General features: G+C 39.5%; 1 non-coding gene across 1 annotated transcript; it reads left to right on the top strand.

Annotated features, from left to right (window-relative positions):
• The first annotated feature begins 8,032 nt into the window (after positions 1-8,032).
• On the top strand, positions 8,033-8,139 carry LOC142175578 (small nucleolar RNA R71). The gene has a single exon (XR_012704687.1). It is a non-coding gene; the product is annotated as a small nucleolar RNA R71 (small nucleolar RNA).
• Positions 8,140-8,482: the final 343 nt, after the last annotated feature.

The following is an 8,482-nucleotide window of genomic DNA, read 5'->3' as shown; positions in this document are numbered from 1 at the left end:
GAGTTGAGGAGATGGACTATGCTCTTGTCCCCGGCCGTTGTGCTTTTGGCGGCGACGACCAATTTGGCGAGGCCATGTGCTTCGACGTTTTGAGTTCGGGGGATTTGGTCAAGTTGGCATTCTTCGAAATTGGGTAGCAATTTGGGACTGGTTTGTGTAATTGGACGGGGTCCCGGGGGCCTCGGGTGTGTTTCGGATGTGTTTGGGTTGTATCGCGCTCTTATTTGATGTTTCAACGTCGTTTCTTTGGACATAAAGGGTGCCATATTTAAAAAACAATCTTTGATTTATGATTGGATTGAACCATTAGACCCGTATCGTAATTAAGGAACCATAGCAACAAAAATCGTCGAATTCAGAGGCCGTATGAGAGAGTTATGCACATTTTCGTATTGGGAATGATTGTTGGTTTCTGTATGGACTTTGTTCTTCGCGAACGAGAAGAAGGAAATTTGGGTTGACCGGTCAACGCGAAAAATATCTCTTGGCGAACGCGAAGGTATCCCGCGAAGGCGAAGAATAAAAATCGTCTGGACAGTGTTTTAAATGAACAGACCGAGCATTTTAGTATTTTTAGCATATCTTGAGTTCTAGAGCTCCTTTTGTAGTGATTTTTGCGGAGTTGTTCTCGTCTCAAAAAGGGGTAAATATCGGACCTTTATTGTGATGTTTTTTCATGATTAGTTTCGTTGTTTATCATTTTTATCCTTGATTTGAGGGTCAATGCATGGACGAAATTGGATGATTTTCGGAATATAAACTCTATAGGTTATGGGTAATAATTAATTTTGATAATTTCTGAAATCCGGATGCGTGGGCCCGAGGGTTGACTTTGTTGACTTTTCTTGAGGAGCTGGGAATTTATTTCTAATTGTTAAATTACGAGTATTGGAGTATGTTTTGATTGGTTTGTGCGTTGTTTGATTAGTTTCAGATCGTTTGGCATCGGTTTGAGATGTTAGAAAGGTGTTGAAGCCGGTTATCAGATTTCGGAGCGAGGTAAGTCTTATGTCTAACCTTGTGAGGGCTAAATTACCCCGTAGGTATTATATTTGTTATATGCTACATGTTGTGGGAGCTATGCACGTATGAGGTGACGAGTGTCCGTACATATGCTAGAATTCCTGATTATGTCCGGGTAGACTTAGACTCACGCCATACTTTAATTATATTATTTGTATTATTCTTGCTTGTTCAATTGATTTAATTCACATTATGACCTGAGACTAGACTCGCGTAAAGTAATGGACTCGCTATTTTAGATACTTGACAAGCTACTTGTTCAGCCGTAGAAATTGTACTTCCCTTACTGATTTCTTCCGCGATGTGGGTATCCATCGAAAAGTTGTCTTGAATCTCATAACTCACACGTATATTCGTGAGTGGGGTCAAAGACCCGTAAAAGGTTCATATTCTAATGGGATCGGGTCGTTCGCCTTGGCAACTTCATAAAATTCTCTTATGGGATCTGGCCGTTCACCTTGGCAGTATCATGTAACACACTCTTATAGGATCGGGATGTTCGCCTCGGTAGTATCATATTCTTATGGGATCAGGCCGTTCGCCTCGGCAGTATTATATTCTTATGGGATCGGGCCGTTTTTCTCGGCAATACCACACTTTTATGGGATCGGGCCGTTTGCCTTGGCAGTAATACACTCTTATGAGATCGTGCCGTTCGCCTCGGCAGTATCATGTATCATATTCTTATGGGATCGGGTTGTTCGCCTCGACATTTCTATAAAACCACTCTTACGGGATCGGGCCGCTCGCCTCGGTAGAATCGTGCGAAATACTTGATAAGAAGTCCACGTATTCATGAATTTTCCAAACTTGAGATGTGACCGTTGATTTGGTATTGACTATTACATATTCCATTTGAGAGGTATCCAGTGTTTGAGGACTTTGTGTTCACTGTTCAGCTGTAGACCATATTATTTGCATTTACTTGTACTCATTGTTACATACCATGTTTCATATTTGCCTAATTTATTATATTTGATTTGCTGGACCACTAGTAAGTGTCAATGTCGATCCCTCGTCACTACCTCTTCGGGGTTAGGCTAGATACTTACTGGGTACACGTTGATTTACGTACTCATGCTGCACTTCTGCACTAAATGTGCAGGATTTGATAGGTTAATTTAGTGGTCGCTTTGGCGCGGAGGCGCAACTACTGAGGGAAATCTATGGTGAGCTGTATTCCACGCCATGATTCGCAACACACAGAGTTTACATCATAATTATTTACTTTATCATGTCTACCTTGTATCCCAGACAGATGATGTTTTGTTATTGTACTTCCTAGTAGATGCTCATGCACTTGTGACACCAGGTTTTGGGGTGTTCTAGAATTTGTTTATGATTTTGCTTAGCATTTACACACTTTTATTATCTATTCTATTTAAATTGTAAGTTTCCATGATTTTAATGCGTTGATTTCTTTATCTAATAAAATTCACGATTTCTAAAATAATAAAATGCATAATTAAGTTGGTAGTTTACCGTTGGCTTGCCTAACGGCGACGTTGGGCGCCATCACGACCTATAGTGGGTTTTGGGTCGTGACAGCTTGGTATCAGAGCACTAGGTTCACTTAGGTCTTATGAGTCATGAGCATGTCTAGTAGAGTCTTGCGGATTGATACGGAGACGTTTGTACTTATCATTCAAGAGGCTACAGGGTTGTTAGGAGCACTTCCCTTCTTGATTCCTCGTCGTTCGATTTGATTCCATTGGAGCTTATGCCTTCATTTCCTTTCTACTCATTCTTATACGGTGTGGAGTGCTTGTTATCAATTGGACACCGACGAGTTGTGAAGATGCTACAGATGCGGTACCAGATGCTTTTCCCTACGAATGTGGGCAGACCATTAATGTCACCTTGTGAAGGAATATTATGTCATTTCAGCCCAGTGTTGGTATTGCCTACGGTCGAGACTTGATACCTCCAAATTTGGTGCAATTCTTGTTAATATTTTGGTGACGCCGTCATTGATTGAATGCATTGAGACTCATCGGCATCTCGGTCTTCATTTGTTGCCTCAGGGCACGGTGTTGTGAGATGGAACCTAAGAGGAAAGTAGCAGGGATGGTTGTATGTTGCGACTTTAGGATCGAGTCGATGTTTCCAGTATTGATGGTTCGAGGGAGATGATCTTTGAGGTGGTTTCTACGCTTAGGAATTTTGAAAGTGGCAAGGAGGGCTTGATTGAGTGCAGGAAAAAGTGAGATATTCGATCATTGTCTTGGGTACAATACGGCTTCGAGTTTTTGACGTGCACAAAACACACACTTAAATTCTGCTCGCTAATCAAATATAGTATAGTATAATATCGTATCCACAGAGATTGGATTTAAACAGTATTATCGTAGTTTCTAGCTTGATTGATATCCAGGAGATCCAACGGTTGAGATTTATAAGATGTCTAACTAAAACTAACTAAGAATCTAAACCTATTGACTAATGACAATCGAAACAAGGAATAAGCAAATAAGGTTATCAATGAGAGAAGATAGGGTTTTGATAGGATAGGTGTTAGATAATTTTTCAGGATCTAACTCTAGATAATTCACTTCTAATGTTCAAGTGAGTCTCTCGAATTTACTCAATTATTAGTTCAAACGTTTAGCAAAAACTCCTCTCTCGATTAAGTCTTAACCTCACAAGATGGATCAATTTAAGCACGTTAAGATATGCAAGAATGCGTAATGGATTGATCTTTAGGAAAACCTCTTTCGATTATTCTCCTAACTATGTTTAATTAACGATTCAACTAGCCTCTTTCAATTACTTAGAAGAATCTATGAACTCAACCAACAATATAATGCAAAGATATCACAAGTTATGCCTCTCTCGATTACATAAACTAGTGAGTAAAGATGCAACAATTAAATCATCAAAAAATGCTTCAATACATAATTCTAGAGTTATAATCCACAAACAATCATCAATACACCAAACCCATCAAACCCTAAATAGAACTACTCCATAGATATGGAGCAATTCGTCACAAATAAAATTAAAGTATAGAAAAACATAAATTCAATCCAAACTCGGGTCTTGAGTGAGGAAGGAATGATGAAATCCTCGTGCTTGTGTTCTTCCAACTCCTCATTAACCTCCATAGGTCCAAAGTATGTCAAAAGTCCAGAAAATAACGTGTTTCTATGTATTTATACCAAGTAGGGTCGGGCCCAAACGAAACCACCCTTTCCTAGCTGAAATAGGACTTTCACTTTGTAAAATATTCACAAGGCGTGCCGCATGGGGCGACGCACCATGCGGGGCATTAATGGGAAAATCCAGAGAGTTCAACAATTCATTAGGCAGGAAAAATACACTGCGGCGGCACACCACGCGCCGCAGTAGTGCGAAATTCTCAGAGTGTTGCTTTTTTGCTTGCGTTTTGATGTCCAGACTTGGTCCTCGACCCCCGAACACGATCCCGGCTTAATTCCTTGGTCTTTTACTCAGACTTCAAATCTCCAAATAGCTCGAATTAGCTCCACAACATCTACATAACTCGGAATCATTCCTACAAGGCATAAAACACACAATAAGTGCAGAACACTACCAATTAAAGCTCAAACACAAATAAAGTGCAGTGAATTAGAGTGAAATAAGTGACTAAAACACATAATTATAGCCTACCATCAGCACCCCACACTTAAACCATTGCTCGTCCTCGAGCAATCAAACTACACTTCATATAGACACGACCTTTTTCAACAACTCTCATAACTCATCACATCAAGAATATTAAAACAGATTAAGCAAAAAACTGTAACATCCTCGCCTCAAGATTTGACTCAAAAGCACCACACATTTTTCACAACCCGCTCACTTACTCTAACACAGAGGTCAATGACATTACCTTTCCTTCATGAATCAAGTGCCCTCATACGGCAATAGAGAGTAGTTCTACATACAATAAAATTTAAGAACAATTAGGAACTCAAGATAGAAAGAATTCACTCACTCTCAGAAGCAACATTCATATGCCACAAAAGACGTACCATAGGCTTGCCCGTAGTGTACTACTCTACTAATTGAGCTCATTCTGTCAAGGATGAAGCAAGACTTTAATTGGTTATAATGTAGGCTGCAGGATGGGTATGATACATTTAGATATAAGAGTGACTACACCTCCCTAAGCACTTTAATACATACAATTAACCATTCAAAACCCCACACTTATGTCAAACCAAAACTCCACCTTCACATCAATATACATTAACTCCCTACTTCTTTAAGCATAATTATGTCAAGTTACCACTATCAAGGAATATTTTTCACAATCATACACTTATTTTTTTTCCTTTCTTTTTCAATTCAAGTGGCTCTTACTTTTTAAAAACAGTGCATCGTTCTCTTCAATTCAATAGTTCCACTCAAATGCCAAACCAACACCCCACACTTCAACTTTTACAAAGTTCATGACAAATTCAAGTGCTCACGAGGGGTAAACGGTTCAAATAAATGGTCAATTTAAACAAATGGGTAAGACTTGTAATGTGGTTGCCAAAGAAATAGGATTACAGGCTCAAAAGGGTTAAGTATGACACATAACAATTAGGTGGGTAATAGTATATATCTGGCTCAACAAAGAAATACCTATATCACTTCCAAGATTGAATAAAACTACTATTTCGCTTTGCAAACACACGGGATAAAATCTAGACATCAAATGCAATGCACAGAATACACAAACCTCACACACACATGGCACATAAATCACTCAGGATTGGACTATCAAGACACTCTAGTCAAAAAAGTTAAGCAAAGTTAAGATCGTACAATTTAAGGTACTTACACAAGAGTCAAAAACTGAGCCTGAGCGTCACAACTAAAGCACTCACTATTCTCAATGCATAATAAAGTTAAGAGATATTGCCTTCAATTCAAATCACCGCACAAGGTTTTCTACGCCTAAAAAAATAAAATCTAACTACACCCGGTTCAAACAACACCCTTGAAAAAGAACTGCAACACAAAGAAAAACCAAGGGGGACTTGTTATACTACCTAATAAAAGAAAATCTTTTTTGTCTTTTTCTTTCGACTTTAATCCCTCAAGAAACCTGTCGATGATATCCATTGTCGGGTAAAATCAAAAATTTAAAAAAAAATTATTTTCTTTTTCAAATTTTGTTTTCTATCTCTACTATCTACAACTAACAAAAAGAAAACTAATATACATACATACAAATATCCCACACCCCACACTTTAAGTTGTGGCATGTCCCCATGACACACAATTAAAAAGCATACGGTAAAGAAAACTTCCCTGAACATCTAGTCGGGGTCTGAGTCGAAGTCGGGCTCCATTCTGCCCGAACTAATGCACACATCCATGCAGACAACTTCTTCTCAGCCTTTTTGGGGTATACCCCACACTTGTCTTTCTCGCTTACTACAGCCTTCTTTTTCGAGCCCTTCACTTTCCACTTAACACTTGCAGCTGGTTTTCCTTTTTGCACCCCCTTTTCTGCATCCATCTTGAAAGTCACAGTCTTCTCACCCACTCTAAGCATGAGTTTTCTCTCGTGTATATCTAATATCACTCTGCCCGTCGCTAAGAATAGTCTTCCTAGGATGAGGGGGGCCTCCTTGTTTTCCTCCATATTCACCACTATAAAATCCACCAAACTTATCCACCCGAACTAACACATCTTCCACTATCCCCTCGGGTATTAAAGTCATTTGGTCTGACAGCTGCAACGATATTAGTGCAGACCTTATCTCTCCAATCTCCTTCTCCAGTTTTTTGTAAATAGATAGAGGCATTAAGTTAATTGAGGCACCAGAATCACATAAAGACTCATCAAAATTAATAGTTCCTAATAAGCAAGGTATAGTAAAACTCCCTGGATCTCCACACTTTTATGGAAGTTTATTTTGCAATATCGCACTGCAATGCTCTATGAGCTTCACCACTGAGGTCTCCTCTACTTTCCTCTTCTTCGTAAGGATCTCTTTCAAGAATTTAGCATAAAAAGGCATTTGTGAGAGCACTTCTGTGAATGGTAAGTTTACATGAACATGTTTCAGCACATCCAGAAATCTCTCAAACTGCTTGTCCAGGTTTTCTCTACATAGCTTTTGAGGGAAAGGTAGCGCCGACATATGCTTGCTCTACTCATGTTCCTCCCTTCTCGATTTTTCTTCCTTCTTCTTTCTCTGAGCTTTCACTGGGCCTTTCTTCTTCTTGCCATCATCACTTTTCAGCTGCTCCCCATTTTATTTTTCAAGTATCACATCTTTTTGGATCGTGGTGGGGTCTTTCAACACTTGCCCACTTCTCAAGGTTACATCATTCATTGTTTCTGTGGGATTTATTTCAGTATCAACAGGGAGAGTTCCTGGAACCCTCTCAGATAATATTGTTGCAATATATCCCACTTGCTTCTCTAAATTTCGAATTGCTACCCCTTGTACTTCAAATCTTTCATCAGTTTTCACAATGAAGGCCTTCATGAGATCTTCTAGACCAGGCTGATTGGGCTGTTGAGACTGAAACTGCTGCCTTGGCTGATTCATAAAACCAGGAGCTCTTTGTCCCTGAAATCTGGAGTTGTTTTGTTGCCATGCATTAGCAGTACCCAGGAGAACTCCATGAAAAACCGGGGTGCTTTTGACCCATTGCATTAAAATTAAAATTTTCCACAACATTCACTTTCTCAGTTGAGGCTTGACACTCATGAGTCGGGTGTCCTCTTCCACATATATCACAGGATGCATGAGGCTCATTTTATATTGAGGCTAAGGTCAGCTTTCATATTTCTTTAGCTATAGCATCAAGATGTGCCTGCACATATGTATTAGCATCAACTTGGTGAACACCAGTTGATCTTCTTCTTTCAGCACTCTCTGAGGGCCACTGATTAGCATCTTCAGATAACTCATCAGGAATTGAAACTATCTCCTCTAGAGTCTTTTTCATCAACGGGCCTCCAGTTGCGTTGCTCAATGTTTTATGCGAGGCCGGTGTCAATCCATCCCAAAAGTCCTGGAGTTGCATCCAGAGTTCAATTCCACTATGTTGACACTTCCTAACAATCTTCTTAAACCCCTCTCATGCTTCAAAAATAGTTTCAGTTTCTTTCTGGCATAAGTTATGAATTTCTCTTCTAAACTTGCCCGTTTTAGCTGAGGAGAAATATTTATCAAGGAATGTTTTGGTCATCTCCTCCCATGTTCTGATCTATCCTGTGGGCAAGCTTCGAAGCCACTTCTTTGCATCATCTTTAAGTGAAAAGGGGAATGCCCTTAAGTACTGCATCTTGTGACACCCCATTGTATTAAAAGGTGTTCATAATCTCCTCGAAGTCGATTAGATGTATGTTTGGATCTTCATTCATCTTTCCTCTAAAAACACAGCAATTCTGAATGGTTTGAAGCAACCCTTGCTTCAAGTCGAAATGTTAGCTGAAATTGGAGGTGGTCTAACACTTGATAAGCCTTGATTGTAGATCGGTCTA

The sequence above is a fragment of the Nicotiana tabacum genome, chromosome 21 (assembly GCF_000715075.1).
Source record: "Nicotiana tabacum cultivar K326 chromosome 21, ASM71507v2, whole genome shotgun sequence".
NCBI lineage: Eukaryota > Viridiplantae > Streptophyta > Magnoliopsida > Solanales > Solanaceae > Nicotiana > Nicotiana tabacum.
This window is presented reverse-complemented; position numbering and strand designations above follow the sequence as displayed.